The 19,644-nt window shown below is 45.7% G+C and overlaps 1 protein-coding gene across 10 annotated transcripts in view; it reads left to right on the forward strand.

The window, feature by feature from the left end:
• The window catches only part of FOXP1 (forkhead box P1), a 379,323-nt gene that overhangs the window by 274,196 nt on the left and 85,483 nt on the right, over nucleotides 1–19,644 (forward strand). Inside the window, exon 1 of one of the 10 annotated variants that reach the window (XM_033071486.1) lies at nucleotides 19,030–19,074. The exons of the other annotated variants lie outside the window; for them this stretch is intronic. The gene's annotated coding sequence lies outside the window, so the exon portion shown is untranslated. Of the gene's footprint in view, nucleotides 1–19,029; nucleotides 19,075–19,644 lie in introns of those variants that run through there. 10 annotated transcript variants of the gene reach the window in all.

A 19,644-nucleotide genomic window follows, 5' to 3' on the forward strand; every position in this document is an offset into this window, starting at 1 on the left:
TGATGCAAAGCAAAGGGTAGGAAATTCTGTGAACACCATGCAGAGATGCTAAAGAGACTTAAGAGTAACAAAATTCAGTTACGGAAATTAAGTCTTTCTCATTTACTTGACATTACAAAATAAATCTTGAGATTAAAAGGTATTACCTTTAATACAGAAAAAGAGAATCTCCTTTAATACATCTCAAATTGATTTACAATTTTTATACATAATATTCATCTGCGGTTGAAAAGGGGGCAACCTAAGGTCGAGTGATGTAGTGTTTCCATTTTTCCATATGAGTCTTACTGTGTGTGATAAAAGCAAACTCTTTTATTTTGTCAGTCTGCAGGAATTTCTGATGAAGTGCAGGGGTCACTTTTCTGTCAATTTGAGTAGGCAGCATTTTTGAACTACTGTTTTTTTCCCCCCTCCTACAAAGTGTGGCCCCGATCTGACACACACATGCACACACACACACACACACTTAGAGTGCTGCAATCTGCAACTTATTAGTGCGCAGTGCTGGAGCCTGTCCAGTGGTTAGAAAATTTCCTGAAGCCTGGAATAACAGCAGTGGGTGCAAGTGCCATCGAACAGAAGTGACAATGAGGGGCAGTCCGGCCCGCCTGGCGCGATGCCCGGGCTGGAAAACCAGCTGAGATAGTCAAACGCAGGAAGATTGACGCGGTGCATCTGGGAAATGCTCAAAAAGTTGGGTTCTTGAAAAAATTACCTTCTGTGATCGTAAGACATCATCTGTTTTCCTACAGAGATTGTTTATAACAGGGTTTTCAAGCACTTGTCAAATAACCAGGAGTGAAGGAAACAGGCTAAAAATCTCTTACCGTTCAGATGAGTCCTGGTGTAGTTGGAAAAAAACAAACTCCCGTCACAGAGATCCACAGCTTCCCAAGGCAGGGGGAGCCTGGGAGAAGGAGAAAAGGAAACTCTTAGTCAAAAAACAAGCCAGCAGGCACGGGCTGTGGGTTGGGGAAGGTGGTACTGCTGGGCTGATGGGTGCAGGGCTGGCACGGCAAGGTGAAGTCATACCTAGAAACTGTTTTGTGTGGTGCTTAGCTTTTGTTACTGAGCTGTGATATCATGGGCAAAATATTATAAACATAGCATGGCTATAGCTTGCTTGTGTAACAAAAGATCAGGAACTTTTATTAAGTTTGTTTTCCTTGTCATATTGTAAAAATTTATTATGTGTACTGTGTATATTAGAAACAGATTTGGGTAATTCTGTCTAAATGAAGTCATCCCAGCTATTTCCAGACTGTCTGTTTTTGGTTGCGAATAATTTTCATACATCAAATGGTTGTCATATTTAGTAGCTCTCTACATTTTAAATAGGACATATCCCATTTTGAACTTCCACGGACTTGGGATGCCTCTCGGTTTTGAAGGTTATTTTGTTGCAGGAATATTTTAAAGAGCTGCCAGCGGCAGGGCAGGGAGTGCTGGAGGAGTCGCTCACGTTCCTGCAGCAAAATAACAGGTTTGTCACAACTGCAGGAGTACTTGTGGCTTTCGGCAGCACGCGCTGGGAAGAGCCTGCCAGATACCTATTTCAGCTTGTCCCTTTGTGTTCACACTTTGCAACAAATATGTTAAAAAAACACTAAAGGAAAAGTACTGTGTATCAAAAATCTCCGATGAAAAATTTTCTCAAAGAATACATGCTGCTGCTTTATTTTTTTTTTTTTTAACAGAAGTGTGAAAGAAGTTAAATGTTTAATGTTTTAATTTAAATTGTAGACTCATCTACATAGCAGCTAAGTTACTGTGACTTTTTTATTTATTTTTTTAAACCCTCAAGGCAAAGTTTCTTTAGTCAGGATGGGGAAGTGCTGGTGTTCCTCACACACTGACCAAGAGGAGTTTGCACTGGAGTCTGCAGTGATGAGCACAGAGCAGAATTCTGCCCTGAAACCATCAACTTTGCCAGAAATACTTGATTTACAGCAATTTTTTAAAAAAACAAAGGGGGAAAAAAGGCAGGAGAGAAAGAGAGAAGGCATTTTGATCTGGCTTGCCGGAGTGGAGGAGAGCAGCTGTTTGCCTCATGTGTTTAAATCTCAAGAGCTAATATTGAAGTTTCAGGGCAACAAGTGCAGCATAACAGAATAAGTAGAAACTAAACCCAGGGAAACAATTGGAAATACTGCTTGGATGTGGCTTTGGAGCTTGACAGTTTTACAGCTATGTCGTCAGGTTGGCAAAATATTTTGTAGCGTCTGCAAAGAAAAGGCTGTTGTGTTGCTGAAATGTTTTTATTTGCCTGATATGTGTAATCTGCCTTTTATAAATTACTAATCTATTTAAGGTGTAACATTAATGGCGCATAGTCTCAAGTCACTGAAAGCCTGGAAAATTAAAGTAGACTGAAGGCACAAGAAAGAAATGTACTTTGTGTCAGGCTGAAGTTCGATGAAGCATGGAGAAGATGGAATAGATTATTAAATAAACTTTTAAGAGGAGATGGAAAAAGCACTGAAATATCTCATTTTGAAAGGAATTAGTTTACTTGATTATATGCAACCGTATCACACTCAGGAAAGTATAAGACAAATGAAAGCAAAACAAAATTTAATTGAGCTATTATTTTGCAGACTTTGGCTCCGTTTCAGACAGCCTAATCAAATTGCTCTTTTCTCAAATAACTAATGTTAAATGCAGTCTACCAACAGATGTTTAAACAGAGACTAATTGGAAAATCTACATCCTGGGTTTAGCGTGTCTAGCTGAAAAGTTTTGAAATTGCTTTGGAGCGGGGTATGAAGATGACAGGAGGAGCTCAGGTAGCGTTGGATACTGGAGAGGGGAACCAGGAGACAGAGCTACCTGTACTGGAGCTGAGGAGCTCACCAGTGTCACCGAGGTTACTGGTGCTGTAGTTTGGTACCATTGACCCCTGAGAAAATTTTTTCCATCGTGTCATATCGTGAGAGCCATGTTGCAGCTGCGTAGCTCGTGCCATGTGCCAGCGTGCATGGAGTACATAATGCAGTGAGCACAAGGACTGAGGTGTTAAAAGCAGTACAAATTATCAGAACTCAGTGCTTCCTTGCCAGTTCTGTCTGTCTGACATTTTTAATCATATACAGATTTAGGTTATTAACCTGTGGTTTATCTCAGTGCTGGGCCTTTCATAACATGTCATAGCACCTGTGTGGAACTCTTGGGTGGGTTGCAGCACTGAGTTGAACAGCTTGGGCCAGGTTTGTCCTGGGTTTAAGTGACAGCCATCCAGGGAGTATGCTGGAGCTGAGGGATCCCACTGAGATGGATATAGCTTCCTACCTCTGATTTCTCTTTCAAATTAGTTTCACACCATAGTCACTCTTGAAGCAGAAGTCCCTGGAAGTGTTCAAGGCCAGGTTGGACGGGGTTTGGATAACCTGGTCTAGTGGAAGATGTCCCTGCCCATGGCAGGGTGCTTGTAACTGGATGGGCTGTAAAGTCCCTTGCAACCCAAACCATGCTGTGATTCTCTGATGATTATTTTCTGGTTTTGTGCATTTTGTTGCTGATCAAAACTCTGGGCAGAAGAGTTACTTGTGGTTTGCCTCCTGGACTTTGAGCAGTGCCAGTTGAGCAGGTGCAGTGCACATTTCCACATTCACTTGGAAAATTTTATCCCAAGGACTTTGCTGTCCTAGGGACTGATGCTCTGTGCATTCAGACAGGTAAGAATAGAATTGAAAGGAATTGGGGTCTTGTTGGGAAAAAGGCAAAAATCAGAAATGCTTGTAAAACATTTCCCATCTTTCACTGGGGAAAAAAAAACTCCACCAAACCCCAAAATGAATGTAATTCCTTTAGCTAACACTTAATCTGAAGCAAATCTGTTGGGAGATACTGAGCCCAACGTAGCCCAGTAGTTAATAGCTACAGTGCAAATTTAATCATTTTAATCCTGTTGGTTTTGCTTACAAGAACAGATGCATGAAGATGGTTGATGGTTGGTCACTGTTAATGGACACATCTTAAGTTGATGAACCCTCCCTGTTCATCCCAACATGAGCTCTTTTTGGGTCAAGGCCTGTCACCTAAGCTGGTTTGTCACCCAGACTTTGATTTCATGTGGTCCTCAGGGGATGGTTCCTGTGAGATAAGAATGAAATGCAACATGCTGAGTGATCCATGAAGTGTATTAGAGAGACCCTTTTGGCTCTCACAGAGGTTTTCCCACTGTAGTCTAAGGGCAGTGGCTCCTCAAGTTAATGCTGATGTTATCTGGGCTTAATAGGCAGTATGTAATGAGGAGTAGCCAATCTGTAAGAAAAATAATAATGTACATATAAATATATAAATTTCCAATTTTACCAGTTGGAACTCTAGAAAAGGCAGATTATATTTTATGGCTTGTAAACATCAGGACAGATATTTCAGGAGAACTGCAGACAGCTGTAATTTTGTGAATGTGCACAAATTACTTGGAAAACAAATATTCCTCTGCCTACACAGCTGTATTCACAACCGTGGACCAGAATGCCTTTTGCATGATGCTCACGCCTGTTCTGTGGAATATAATATGCTCAAATGAAGAAAATGTGATTTAAAAGTGAAGTCAGAATTAATACTTGCTGTGAAAACCTGTATTACTAGCTTAGGTGTTGGCACGGGAGTGGATAAACCACTTGAGGAAAAATTTGTTCTCAGATCAAGAGCTGAATGCTCAAACTTCTGTAAGAGAATGAATGTGCCTGTCTTGCAGAGATGCCTCATGCCGGCTGTGCCACCCTGCAGGGCAAACACCGAGCTGGATTTGATGGTTAGAGAGGTCTGCAGGACTGCATCAGGTCACCCCTGGGGAGAAAAGGGGTGTGGGAAGGAGCTGGGGACTCCCCTGGCTTCACAGGGGCTGTGAACTCGTGAATTGCCCAGCCCTTTTCTTCCCAGTTACCTGCACCCAGGTAGATCTGCAGAACCCAGCTGAGTCTATTTGTGCGCTGGCAGTTCCTTCTGTTTGTCCTTTTCCTCTGTGATAAGGAGTTCCTACAGGAAGGCATGAATAACAGGAGAGAAGGCAAAGAAAATCCCCAAAAGTAAAAACAAAGCCAAGCAAGAAGGAGTAAAGCACGAGTTGGCAAGAGCCAAAGGCCTGGCATTGATTTTACTTTCAGCTTTGGTGTTTATTCAAAGGCAGTGGATACAGGTTAACTTCCTTGGCTCAATATTTATTGCTGTGTTACTTGCCTTAAACTGGAACAATGAGCGCTTTGTTGATTGGGTTCAGAGATTGTCCCGTTTTATTCTGTCTCCTGCATTCCCCCGCTCTATCTGCAGGTTTTAAGCAGTTTATTTTAATTTCAGATTTCTCACCCTCCACGGTGAATTGCTGCTGTGCCACCGGCAGCAGCACTTGAGGGACTATTGTTCTTCTTTTCAAAGTGGTGGGAGCACACAGCAGAGCCATTAGCTCCTGTGAAGCTTGACCTTCCTTGATGATATCACACTTTGCAGATTCGGAGCAGGATAAACATTTTAAAAGAGACGGGAAATATCAGACAGGTTATTTTTCATCAGAAAAGGTTGTAGAAATTTCCTGTGCAAGAGTTAAAAAAGTAAAAGGAACAAAAAAAAAAAAAAAGGCATAATGGCACTAGTTACCTTTCTGTTTGACAGCCATCAAAGATGTGTCCAGATCAATTAATAGGAGAGGAAATATCTCCTCTCTGTTAACCACACTGACCCTTGAGCAGACAGTGGAGCAGAAAATCAGTGAAGTCACAGTGCAGTGAATGATGACTGTACGGGTTTTCTCCTAATTTAGCAATGGCAATGATTTCAGTGCTATTAGGAATGGGCCCATCCTGGACAGTTTCTCAGGCTTCAGTGTTTGGAAAGTGCCCCGAAGGTATTGGGGATTTCTCTCTGGAATAGGAGCATTAACATCATGCAGAACATAGTTCAGATATTTTTAAATCACGTTGTCAGCAACTGCCACTACAAGGGAAGGTATGGTTATGACTTGCATCACTGTTATTTTTTACTTGGAAAGTGTGCTCATTTTGAGTCCTTCACTCAGCTGTGTCTACCCAGAGGAAAAACAAACCAATTTCTTCTGGGAGAACTCAGCAATGGTCACAAAGCCAGCTGCAAAATTGTGGTGATGGTTTGTTGCTAATTCTGCAGGAGTGAGCAGAGGGGACCACCCTGTCCTAAATAAAAAAAAAAAAGGGGAAGAAAAACAAAACAAAAATAATTTTAAAAAGCCCTTTCAGTTTGTAACTTTGATTTTGTTAAAAATAATTTAAAAAAAGAGGCAGTAAACAGCCTTCATCCCTGCCCAGAATGCTGTAATAATTACTGGGGCAGGTTTTCCATTCCTGGTTGCTTTTGCCTCACACCTGTAGGAAGCCTGCTCTTTTGCTTCTGTGTTTTACCACTGCAGTACTTCTATTTGAAAACACGAGGAAATTTAATTTCCTAACCCACCTCTGGAGTCAGGGCAGTTTTGGGGACAGAAGAGTTGGAAATGGCTGGTGTGTGAAGAGTTGGGGCTGGAGCCGCTCACACGGGGCCATGCTGAGGTGCAGGAGAGGGAAGATAATTGTAAATGTTCTGCTGGGGATCTGATTGACAGCCTATTGTCTGCAGGCAGTGAGTAAAGAATAGGAAATGAGTTAAGTGTAGGGGATCTGGCAGGCTGCAGGCTCTGCTGATGGCAGCTGCTGCACCCAGCCAAGCACCCCGGGCTCCCAAACCCACCTGGCACCCCTCTTTCCAAGGCACCCCCAAAGGGACACCCCTCTGCTGGTCCAAAATGTGTGTCAGATGAGGCTGTGTCTCATTTCTGCTGCTGGGACATCTGGGGTGCCGGGGGTGGCCTCAGTCCCCGTGTTGGGGTGACCCTGGTGTGTGTCACTGTGATTTTCACTGTGTGTCACTGTGACCCGTTAGTGTGGGGGGACAGCAGGGATGTCCCATGGAGGGACAGCAGGGATGTCCCATGGAGGGACAGCAGGGATGTCCCATGGAGCTGCTGGATGCCTGTGGTCCAGAAGCAAAGCAAGAAAAGGAAAAATCTTCCCCTCAGCTCAATAGATTTGTCAACACGAGGTCTCTTTGGTAGTTTTACAGTATCATAATACCTGGGGCCAGTTATGTGTGTTTAGAAGTTTTCATTATCCCACTTTTTTCCCTGGAGTGATGCATACCCTCAGGTGCAACTGCCCATGAAAAGTCCCAGTGAGGACTTAAATATCACAGAACTGCACGTGCTACAGACAGAAATACCAAACACAAATACTCCATCCCCAAAATCTCCTTGTATTTTTTTTATCTCCTTGCCTATGTGCATTTAAGAAAAAAAAGAAAAATCCCAGCTTTGCATTGTTAGTGTAGGCTTCTGAGCCAGATTGTACTACAGAGCACACTGATGTGTCTTCCCCTGAGGTATGGAAAGATCTATGTGTGCTAAGCAGGTGTTTTCGTTTGTTTAATTGGAGCTGAGTTTAGCACAATATTACAGATAAATGAATTACACATGTTCAGTAATTCATAGAAAGTGAGTGTTGTTTTGCTTAGACACTTGTCTTCGCATTCAGGTTTGCAGGGAGAGCGTGCTGGCAAAGCAGACTGAGGTCTTTTAAAAAGAAAAAAAATGTGTGTGCTTGAGCAGAGCCTGATGTCTGGTTGCTAAAACAGCAGTAACTATTTCACCTTTGTTTAAATCGTAACATTTTAAATTTAAATAGTATCCTGTTTTGACAAACTACAAAACCACAGGTCTGAAAAGAAGCACACAAGGCCTTTGTCAATAGTTGGTGGCATCTCTGGGCAGGAAGTTTTGGGGTGACACATACTGGTCGTGACGACACCAGGGATGGAGCGACCTGGGAACCACCCAAAGGGCTCTGGAACTTCTCTGATGTGCAGTGCCCAGAGCAGTGAATGCACCTGATGATGACTTTTTTTTTTACCTGTGGTTTTTGTTATTAGTTCCTTTCTCCATCTCACTTTCTATTGGGCTTCCCAGGCTCGTTGCCACCCCCCTTGCAGAGGCACTGCAGGGTATCAGTGTCTCAGCCCCTTGTCACCGCTGATGGGTCTCTCAGCAGCAGGACAAGATCCCTGGATCCCAGGAAAGCCTCCCTGGCAGGAGGAGCACAGAGGATGTGCTGGCCCTGCTCTCGAAGGAGCAGCGAGCGAGAGCCATGGGCAGCTCAGAGGTGCTGCCTTTCAAAGGACGAGCAAAACTCACTGCTTCTTCTGGGAGTAGTCCCAGCCCTTGGCCAGCTTCCAAATGGATAATTCAACTTACCCGAATTTCCTCTGCAGATTGGATTGTAAACTCTTTTCTCGCTCTGCCCTGCCAGCGCTGTGTATAACTGTGCTGCGCAGCATTAAACAACTGTCACGTGCAGCTCCGTGGAGTCAGAGGCACAGCAAGTAAAAGGTTGTTTCAGAACTTGTGCTGAACTCTAGGGACAGTACTGTTTGTGCCTTTGCAGTACTTTGGAGCAAGCTTTTTGATTAAAGGTGTGGTTGGAGTGTAGGTCAGTGCTGGCAGTGTCAGCACTTGAGGCTGATTGTGAGAAGTGACTGATTCAGGGACATCCTGTCTTGTGGACATCCTCACCTTCAAGTCTCCTGATAAGTGAAATTAAGGGTGTTTAGCTGCATTCCTCATTCATCTAGGAATTAGTTCATACATCACCTGTACAGATGTTGTGTATATTCCTTCCCACTCACCAGCAATAGCTTCCCACCAGCCTCCTGCCAGGTCACTCTCCTCTGTGGGCTGCAACAGAAGGGTCTTGTATGGCAGGAGCTGCACTGAGAGCAAAACCAGGTACCCATTTGGTGCTGTGCTTAGCAAAACCTGTGTCCTAGGATGGATCCAGCAGGGCTTGGCACATCAGCCTGGCTTTCGAAAGGAAAGCACGAAGGGAGGTGGTCTGTGATGTGGGAAGTGCTCCTGAATCCTCCGGGTTAAATGGAATCACCACAGTAAATCACAGTTGAAAGTGAATTGGAAGCATTTAAAGCTGCTACTTCTTTGAGGCTTTTCCTGCTGCACATGTCGGTATGGGATTGTTCTGCAGGAGGCTCCTGGGAATTAATGTGTGTCCAAACCTGGCAGCAATCTCAGAAGGTTTGTGGTAGTGTAATCTATAAACTTTTAATTATATATAGAGCTGAGTAAATAGCTTGAAATCTCTTTATACTCTTTGTTCATGAATGTATATTAAAAAGTGCCCATCCCACATGCACACACGCAGACACACACACCCTCTTCCTTCCTTCCTTCCTTCCTCGTTTTACACCCACTTCCAGCAAGGCTGTGGCTTGTGGCATCCGTCCTTGTGCCGAGAGCTGTGGCCAGAACTCCCCACGGGACACTGAGCCCCCCTCTGCTGTCCTCCCACGGTGTGTCTGGTGTCACAGGACAGTGCAGGAGCTGTTGAGTGTGGCTGTGTTTCCCACTTGATGTGCAACCCTTTTGGGAGGTTGATTCTGCAGCTTCAAACACTTTAATGAGATGCAAATTGTTTGTGATGCTGCCTTACTAAATGTATTGTAATTTTAAAATCATTTGCTTGTTAATTGTATTTAAATAGCTGCCACTTAGACAAGCAGAAAGTTTCCAGAAAGATAAATTGGTTGCTTTTTTTTTTCTTTTTTACTGAGTTTGAAAGCAGCCCCAGTGACTTTTCATGGCTGCTTTGGTACAGCACATTCCAAATGGCAGCGTGCCCTGGCCTCACTCAACTCCTGGTCCTCACTCTCCCCTCAAAGAGGAAATACTCACTCTGTCACCTTTCTGCTGAGGAACCAAAGTCCCCTCAGAAGGTGGCACAGTGGAGTGAATGGCTGGAGATGTTCAGAGTGGAGATCACTTACTTTTCCCTCCATACAGCCAAGCTGGATCAATCTAGGTCAGATTTTGGGGTGTGTGATACAGATGCTGCTATTCCTGTGCATACAGGAGTTGAATAAATCCTGAAGATTCAGAGGATATAAGTCTTTTGGGATCTTTGAAATTCCCAGCCCATTTTTATGTGGATATCTGACTGCTGGGCAGCTGAGGCAAGGTCACCCATCCTCAGCACCTTCAGGGCTCTGTCTTCTACTTGTTGGATTAAATGGCAAAGTTTCTCTTGGCTTCAGCTGAGCAATATGAGGTTCCCACTGACCTCAGTTCAGCTTGGTTTAGAGCTGATTTTGATTCCACATCGTTGCTAGCTTTGGCATGGAGAAAGCTACACTGTGTCATTTGTATTTTATTTGTGTTTGAAATACTGTCCTGAAAAACGAAAAATAATATTTCCATATCAGTTCATTCTTCTTGAGTTGACTGGAGGATCCCACCCTGCCAAGGCTCCTGACTCTTGTTTTCCAGCTCCTCTGTGTTCAGTGCTGGACCCTCAATCCAATTTCACCTTGTTTTCCTTGTGATGTCTCATATTCCCTCCATTTTCTGTTTGCATCTTTGTTGTGCGGCAGGATCAGTAATAATAGTTAATAATTAGCAGCTCAATAGCACTCTTCACCTTCAAAGCAATTTTAGGCATTAAATCACTCAGTTCTGCTGGCACTATTACAATATTGACTTGTTACTTCACCAGTGTCATTGAGGCTGCAAAAGCTACGTTTTTATGGAGGCCAAAATGGGGTCATTTTTTTTTAGAGTATAAAATTGGCAAAAAATAAAATTTTCTCCTAGGCTGACACTTTGTTTGCCAAATTTCAGCATAGAGCCAATTTTTAAAGCTGAGTAATAAACACCTGAAAAGTTCTGGTTTATAATGGCAGTGCTGAGAAGCCATTAACTGAATGGCTCTGCTATAACACAAGAAAACCCTTAAACTGTCGAAAAACCTGTAGAAACTGGACAGAGGCTTAGCAAATGTGAACTCTGCTGTGAGTCTGGAGCTGAGAGATGCACAGGCAACCTGTGGAGACTGGAAGCATAGATCATTAGTGTGTCCCTTCTCCATCACAGGGAAAATGGTCCTTTCAAGGTGTGTGATGGAGCGAGGAGAGCATCCTGTCCCAAGTGAGGTTTCTCAAGCCATGGGGAGGAAGAAGGTGGGGATGAAGCTCCAGGGGAGCAGACAGAAAACCTGGAACAGCAAAGGCCTGGAGTAAAGAAGGAGATGAGGGATGCAAAGTGGCAGAGGGGATTTGGGAGGAAATGTCTTGGGGAGGGATGCATGGTGAGGAGCCTGGGCAGCAGCAGGTGCTCTGTGGGGCACTGGAGGGAGACCAGCAAGGTGGCACCAAGCCCCCTGCTTGTCTCCTTCTCTCCTGGGCTTGTAGAGTTTATTTCTGCACAGATTTTCCTGGAAGTGAGGGCAGCTCTGCTTGCTTCTGCCTGTGACCTGCAGCTTGCTGGCAAATGTGGATGCAAATGCCACATCCCAGACGAGCATCGTGCGTGCAGATGGCTGGGATCAAGGTATCAAAAGCCACTTCCCCAAGGCAGCACACAGAGCCCGTGGCCCCTCTGCCCTTCCCAGCACAAGGGGAAAGCCAAGCTGTAAGAGCAATGTAGTAAAATAGCAAATTGACCAGTAAAAGAAATCAGTAAATGAAGGGAACAGCTATTAATGTGCCAAGCCAAGATGTGTAATTATACCCTAGGACTTTTCCAAACTAATACATGTTAAAGGTGTAAACCTATTAAAGGAGAGATTTTTCTGTACAGGGAACTTACGTAGATAGAAGGATTTACACTGTATTTTATTCTTGTATTATAAGGTATAAGGAACATTTGAGCAAATCCAGTCATTCCTATTATTACAATATCATACGTTTTTCATACCATTTTATGCAGTTCTTCAAAAACTTTGGCACTAATTCTCTTTATATTGTTAGGAATTTTCTTTTAAAAACAGAATTATTTTTCTCAAATAGTTAATTAGATTTTGAACTTCAAATACAGTACTTTTTTTTTTTCCTCCCAAGAATAGGGGTGTTAGATCTATTGTGCTGGCCAAATTACAGTTTGGATAGCTACATTCTCTCTGCTTAATCACCCTGCAATTTCATTCGAGTGAAGGATTTGGTGCCTCAGGTGTCCTGAATTCCTTCAGGGCTCTGTATGGTGAAGTTGCTGTCACCCTGCACCCCAAAAGCGGCTGTGTTTGAGGGCAGAGAATTGTTGTCTCCTCTCAGAGATCAATTTTTGTAGTGTTCCTCTCCTGTTACACGCTTTGCAGCGAGTTTGTGCTTTTCCAAACCAAAATCTTTAGACTCATTTGAGGGATTTCTGTTGCTACAGGAAGCCAAGTTTTTTGTCTTTAAGAGACCACAGAAAAAATCTTTTATTTACTTGTTTATCTTTTACCGTGATGAGTGCATCAAAGGAGCAGGTCCTGGCTACCACACCACATCCTCTCCAGCTCAAGACCTGCTGCCTCTCAGCATCCTCTCTTTTCTTGTGGCTCAGAGTTGGGGAGGGGAAAGGATTGCAATGAGCAGCAGCTGGATTTGGATAGGAAATGTTGATGGGTCATAACCCTTGCTCTCATACAGGAGCTGCATTTGGAGAAGGGAAGCAGGAGGGGAGGACTCTGTCCTTGAGTTGAGTTTGAGCAGTTTCTTTGGAATGAAGTGATAGATCGTGGCATTGCAGAGTGAAGTACAAAGGAAGAGCCCAGAGCACACAGTGAGCCCTGCTTAGTGATGCACAAAGGGCTCAGAGCCACGGGATGACCCCAAGGGGTGGGAGAGCAAAGTCCTGTTTGCTGCCTGTGCCTCGCCCCTGTGAAACCAGATGTGCAACATCACAATGCCTGACGTGGCCAAGGGCCAGGGGATGGCTGTGCTGAGCCTGGGGCTTCTCCTGCCCTGCAGTCTGGTTTTCCCAAAACAACACCACCTCCTTCTCCCCTCCCTCTGCCAGGCTTACTGAGGAGCTGCTCCAACCCAGAGACAGCAAGGAGGAGGAGGAGGAGAAGCACACTGTGGCATCACAGGGTGGTGGTCATGAGGACACATCCTCACCAAGCCCTGCTTTCTACAAAGCTCTTTGTTCATATGCATTTCATTCCTGGAGTCACAGTGCTTTTTCTAGCAGGAGCAGAGATCCCAGTGCTGCTTCCAAACTCCATCTCTGTGTAGCACCAGCACTGTCACAGCTTTTCTGTGCCCTCCTATCTAACCACAAGGGCTGTTGACTAAACACCTCTTTAGAAAATAGTTTGAGTTGTTTTGTTGCATAGATCAACTTAACTATTCTGCTTTTTAAAGAAACTGCCTTCTTAAAAAAATTTAAAATAGCTTTTGAATATTGGAAGAAAACTTGGAACTATGAGCCAGCTAAATAAACTGTATCATGAAACCTTGGGGACCACTGAAGTGGGAACAGTGGCCCATTACCGTTAAGAAGGTGTTTTATTGAAATATATTGAAAATACTCTGATATGTGTTCCCAACAGAGTGAGTGAAAAATGACAGTGCCCAGTGGTAATAGAGGGTGTTCTCACAGGAGTACCAGAATACAGAACTCAGCACTCCTGGACTGTGAGCACAATGGTCTGATAGGTGTTATTACCTACAGGGACCCATAGTTAATCAGTTTTATTTTAATTTATATCACTGGTGACACATTCATGTGTGTAGGTTGGGTTGTTGTGGAAGCAGACCTGGGTTTTTAAAGAGGATCCTTTGTGAGTGAGGTGAAGCATTGAATCTCCTGATGGGAGACAGATTACCAGGAGAGGGCACTGCTTCCAACATTCCACACCAGCCCCAAACTGGGGTGATCCAGCCCAAAACACCCAGCTAGGGACGCTCCAGCCCGTCTGCCTGCACTGCGACACTGGGCAGATGATCTGGGGTGGCCAGGAGTTCACTGGTTAATACTTAACAGGCAAAAATGTGTTTGATTGACATTTGTTTTGTTGATGTTTCATTCTGTGGTTTTTTTTCTTACCATGGCAACTTTAACATCACGACAAAACACCTACTTTTCCTCTCGGAGCCATCGCTGTTGTCATGCCCAGTGGGTTATTTTGGTAGACAGGGCTTGTTCTTTTCAAGTGGAGGTGTTCCCATCTCCTACCAGATACCACCTCCAGTCTTTCCTGTCCTAAGAAGGTTTTCTCTGTGTGAACACTGTGTTTCAACCCATGGCAAAAAAAAAAAAAAAAAAAAAAAAAGGAGTTTTAGTGGAAACTGCAGCATTTCCTCTACTGTACGTGACATAAATGTCATCTCACATAATTAAGGAAAGTAACTGAGAACAGTTAGTGGTGATTACCTCTCAATATATTGTGTACTTTGGGGCAGAAAAATAAATTATGAATAATGCCCAAGCATACATGGAACAATTTGCACACTGTGTTGTGAGTGATGCAGACCTGCTGGTAGAAGAGTGTGCTAATAAATTTTACTTTGTGGCGGAAACAAGAGATTACAGTTTATTAGGAAAGGAGATGGCAATTTATTAAGATCAATCAAATATGAATGCAGAGCAAAAATGATGCCATTTTTATTTATTTATTTATGTAGAAGCATGGGGGGGGGAGCAATTATATAAAATTTGTTGTTTACCTGTGATGTTTGATTCATTATTAATATTTTTATGTTTAGAGGGAACCATAATTTTGCTGAAATGTCTTCCATAACTCCTGTACAATCATATTCATAACTCACCTGAATGTTGACACATCCTGCTGTGTATATATAAATTAACTAGTAACACTGGCATTATAAAATGATGCATTAAATGAAGATGTGAATGGTAATTTAAAGCATGCCATGAAGTGAAATTTAAACCATTGTGCAACACTGAGGAGATTTAAAGAGCCTTGTTCATGCAGAATTTGCAGGGCCAGTAAGAAAAATGACAGTCACATCAAAAAAAAAGAAGAGTAACAGAGACACAAAGATTACCGAAATGTTAATTGCTTTGGCGTTCTGTTTTGTTAGACACCATCAGCCTAAAAATCACATTTCTGCCTGAAGATATTTTACCAGGAGGGCATTAGCTGAGATTATTAAAAATGACCCAAAAAAACTGTTTACTTTGTCCTTTTTCTCAGCACTTTGTGGGTTGCAAGTTTCACTGTTTCCTGTTTAGTCAGTTGTTTTCCCCATTTGTTTTTGTAGGTCTTTCAAACAGCAACAAGGGAAAATGAAGCATTCTCAAAACAGGAAAATATGATTTAACCCCACAAAAATGGGCCTGGGGATCCAGGAGTGGGAATAGTATCCGAGACAGCCTTTTTCCCTCAGAACTGCAAACAGCAGTTTGCTTTTTAAGTGGCCCATGGCTGCAGTCCGAGGGCTGAGCAGCCTGGTTTGGCACTTGCCTTTGCCAGGCTTGGCATGGCCCCGCTGGGCTCCTCTGTGCCACGGCACCACTGGCACCAAAGTTCAGCTGAATTACTCCCAAAGTTGTGTTTGGGAAGCAGGGCACAGGATTTGGCTCACTACCCACTGCCAGAGAGCAAAGTGGGACCTGCTTGGCTGTGCCTGCCCAGAACATCCCGAGGACTAAGTGGAGATGTGTTGCTGTTTCTAGGTAGAAATTGCCTCGTATTAGGACTAGACATAAACTTGACTCATTTGGGGCAGGTTGACTCTGGTAAGAAGATTGCACTTTGTGGATGTCTCTTCTTTTTTTCTCTCCTGCCCTGCAGGCAGCTGAGGCTTTTCTTAGGCAAGCCCATGGTCTCTGCATGGATAGGTACCTGCAAAAGTCTGTGAATAAAGTGTACGTGTTAAATAATGGCATAGCAAAATCATTTATTCCACTATACTTGTCATAATTCATGATCTATTCCTTTCACTTGGACCTTAGAGCTTAGTATCCAGTGATTACTTTCTTTCACCTAGGTGAAAGATAACCACCACCTCATATGGATCAGATCCCATGGGCACACAGTGCCAAATAGCCATCTAGCCTGCCATGCTCTCTCCCAGTTATTTTTAATGTATTACTTTATGTGTTCTGTTTTGAACATCCCTGTCTGATGGTCTCTGTCTGTGATGGCTCTTCGTAATTGAATGGAATTAAAGTGGGAGTTTATGGTTCTTCTTGGTCTTTTAAAATATTTTGCTGGCTTAGAAATGCATTATATTTCATGGTGACCTTACTTAACAAGTGCTACCATCTCTGTTACTAAGGCTGAAGTTTTTAGCCCAGAGCAGATGTTGGCTGAGCTTGCAGGTATGAAGCTTTTATATGAAAGGGTATAAAACGCTTTAAAAATACGGCTTGCAGGTTCTGTGGCCAGCACTCAGTGCTTAGACAGCACCTTTCATTTTTCAAAGTGTTTTGCAAATACTGGTCTACAGAAGATCCTGAAACGAGTTGTATTATCCCATTTTGCAGATGAGGAGGCAGAGACGTCGAGGCCATTGACTGTCTTGAAATGGTACAGGCCACTGCAAAGCCAGGCCAGAAACACCGCAGCTCTAATCCTCAACATTAGGGACATTAAAAAAGAACTAAAACCACCAAAATTCCTAGGTGACTTGCCCCGAGGCTGGGGAGAATTGTCAGTGCCAGAGCCAGCACTGTGCTTTTGCTTCACATGAAGCTCTAACAGCCTTGGGCTTGCATTGACACATTACAATTTTTCTTTGCCCCTGGAAAGAAGAGAAGTGCCTTGAGCAAAGTGGTAGGCTTCATAGAACCCCCCTTTTTTTTAATAAACAGAGTAATGCAGAGCTTGGCTCACAGGCAAGTGACCAGTCAGTGACCCGGACAGAAGGAGGGCACTGGCCTTGGGTTGAGCTGTGTGTGCCTGGAAATGGTAATACTGGAAAATAAGAATTGATAATGTGAGAATAGGATTGAGGTTTGTGTGGGTGGGAAGTTTCTGCTGAGGAAGACAAGATGGATCAAAATTTTTCCCAGCTGGGGTCTGTAGAGCATCCTCTGATGGTCTGCAGAGGCTGCCTGGGCATGCAGCCCCCTGCTCCTTTTGGCTGGAGTTGGTCAGGGTGTGTTAATGCCCAGAGCCTTCCTAATGCCGCTCCTTTGCCGTCGGGGCTGTTGGGAATGCTGCCACAGCAATATTCTCTCTTAGAAATACAGCAGGAAGGAGGAGGTGGTCCACAAGAGAAGTGTTGAAAAGTTTAAGTCTGTGTATTCTGTCATATATTTCCCAAAGCAATCCAAGTTCCTCGAGATTACTTTGAAGTCCGGGACAGGAAGGATTTCTCTTAAGCACAGGTGATAATTATTACTAGCACGCTGCATGCTTTATGGTTTCTGTTATTGCTGAGCTCCCAGTGTGTCGGGGTGTGTGTGTACGTGTGTGCTCGGCTTTGCACAGATAGAACACGGATAAATCCTGGCTGTTCCCATGCCCTGGCTGTGCTGACCTGCTCGGGGCATGTGCCCCTTTAAGAGGCAGGCACTTTCTGATCCATGTAGGCTGTTTCTGGCAGATTTAGGGTCTTGCAAAAGATGCCCTTAGTCCCTTATTAAATATTCATAAGAGGGTGGGGTCACATTTTTGTGACCTGAAAAAAATCCCATTAATAAATTTGTTATCTGACGCGAAAACACTTTAGGGTGGAAAGCAATCCGTATCACATACCATTTAACATCCGATCACAAGTTGTCAGTAAATTGGGTCCTTTGTCTTTGCTTCTTGTGAGGTTCTTCAGCAGCATCACTAATGGGGCTATTGTCTGACAGCCCCGACTCCTGCGAATAACGGGAGGTTCTGCTGGGAACGGTGTAGGGCAGCTTCTGTCTGCTCTTGTGCTTGCACGTGAAGTAACTGAGGAGTTACTCTCTGCATCAGTTTAGTCTTCAGAAACTATGTGAAAATGTAAAAAAAAAAAATAATTGGAATAGGGGGGAGAGATTTTAACAAATACTACTGCCTGAGATGAAGTAGTTGGAATCAGTGATCTCTCTGGGATCCAAGTCAGCGCATGCTGTGGATGGGAGCAGTTTGAGGAAGGGAAAAGAGGGCACCAGGTCTGTGGCAATGCCTGGGTTAGAGAGAGCACACGGACAGGCGGCCGAGCTCAGTGCTGAAGTCAGGACAAGCATTTCTTGGAGCTCGCCCGGCTGAGTTTGTGAAACATTCTGAGTGAAGTGTACCCCACGTTGGAGAGGAGCCCCAGACCCAAACACAGCGGCTTTGGGTGCACAGAGCTCGGCTGCCTTAGCTCCGTGTGGACAGGGATGTCCCCGGGCAGGGCTGGCAGGGACACACCGGTACCGGTGCTGGGGCACACTGGTACCAGTGCTGGGACACACCGGTACCGCTGTGACACACTGGTACCGGTGCTGGGACACACTGGTACTGCTGGGATACACTGGTACTGATGCTGGGACACACCAGTACCCCTGGGGCACACTGGTACCGGTGCTGGGACACACTGGTACCGGTGCTGAGACACGCTGATACCCCTGGGGAACATCGGTACCACTGGGACACACTGGTACCGGTGCTGGGACACTCCGGTACCGCTGGGGAACATCGGTACCGTTGGGACACACTGGTACCGGTGCTGGGACACTCCGGTACCGCTGGGACACACTGGTACCGGTGCTGGGACACACTGGTACCGGTGCTGGGACACACTGGTACCGGTGCTGGGACACTCCGGTACCGCTGGTCCCCGAGGGAAGAAGGGGAGATGCTCCCCTCCGCAGGCCATGCGCTCTGCCCCGATTTCGCTACAAACTCCCGTCAGAGGCACCTTGTGGTTATTTCTTTATTATTCTCAGTTCTATTTCCCGATACCGAAATCCCGAGGCTGTGCGGCAGAGCTGTCGGGCAGGCAGCAGCAGAGCGACAGCCACTTTTCCGCGGGAGGCTCGAAAGTTGCGGGGCGGGCAAGCAGCTCCCCCCGGGCGCGCCGCGCCGCCGCTTTCCCCCGCCCCGCGGCCGCTCCGGGGTCCGGGGGGGGTGTCCAGCCGGCGGTGCCCGGGCGGGGGGCGGGGGCGGCCCGCGGGGCGCCCCGTTCCGGGGCGGGGTGTGCGCGGCGGCGCAGGGCGGGGCCGCGCGGGTGGCGGCGCGGCGGCGGCAGCCCGCGAGCAGCGCGCCCCGCACTCCGCCCGCGCCCGCGGAGGCTCCGCACCGCTGCGCGCCCCGCCGCTCCGCCAGCCCGCTCCATGGCCCGGCGCGCCGCACGCCGCCCGCCGCCGCCCAGGTGGGTGCCCCGCGGGGTTGGGATCGGGGGAGGGAGGCCCGCGCAAAGTGGCGGAAAGAGCCGCGGCGGCCTGGAGGAGCCGCGCGGTGCCGGGTTCTCCGCGGGAGGAGGAGGAGGGAGGTTAGGGAGGGACAGCTCCGCAACTCGCCGGGGGTTTCTAGAAGTGATGAGCGGAGCGTGTCGCCCGGCGCCTGTCGTGACAGTGGCGGGCGGGCTGCGCCGCAGCGCTGGAGTTGGGAAGAAGAGCGAGGAAGGAGGGAAAGTGCACGGAGCGGATAAAACACAGTGTCAGGTTTAAATGTCAGGAGCCGGGATCGCTGAATGGATTCGCCAGTCAATTTACCAAGGGGAAATTAAGTGAGTGAGCTTTGTTTTTGACATTGACTGGTGCTGTGAACCCCGGCGAGATGGATGTAACGGGATCCCGGCGCAGCCGGGCTCGGTGTCAGCGTTGCAGTGCGAGTGAGCTGAAATTTCGAGGGTGGTGGTGGCGGGGAGGAGGGAACCCTTAGGAAGTGGGTGGTAAGTTTAGAGCAAAGTGCATATACACTCTTCCTCTCTGGAATTAAC

This window comes from Catharus ustulatus, chromosome 13 (genome assembly GCF_009819885.2).
Source record: "Catharus ustulatus isolate bCatUst1 chromosome 13, bCatUst1.pri.v2, whole genome shotgun sequence".
Classification (NCBI taxonomy): domain Eukaryota; kingdom Metazoa; phylum Chordata; class Aves; order Passeriformes; family Turdidae; genus Catharus; species Catharus ustulatus.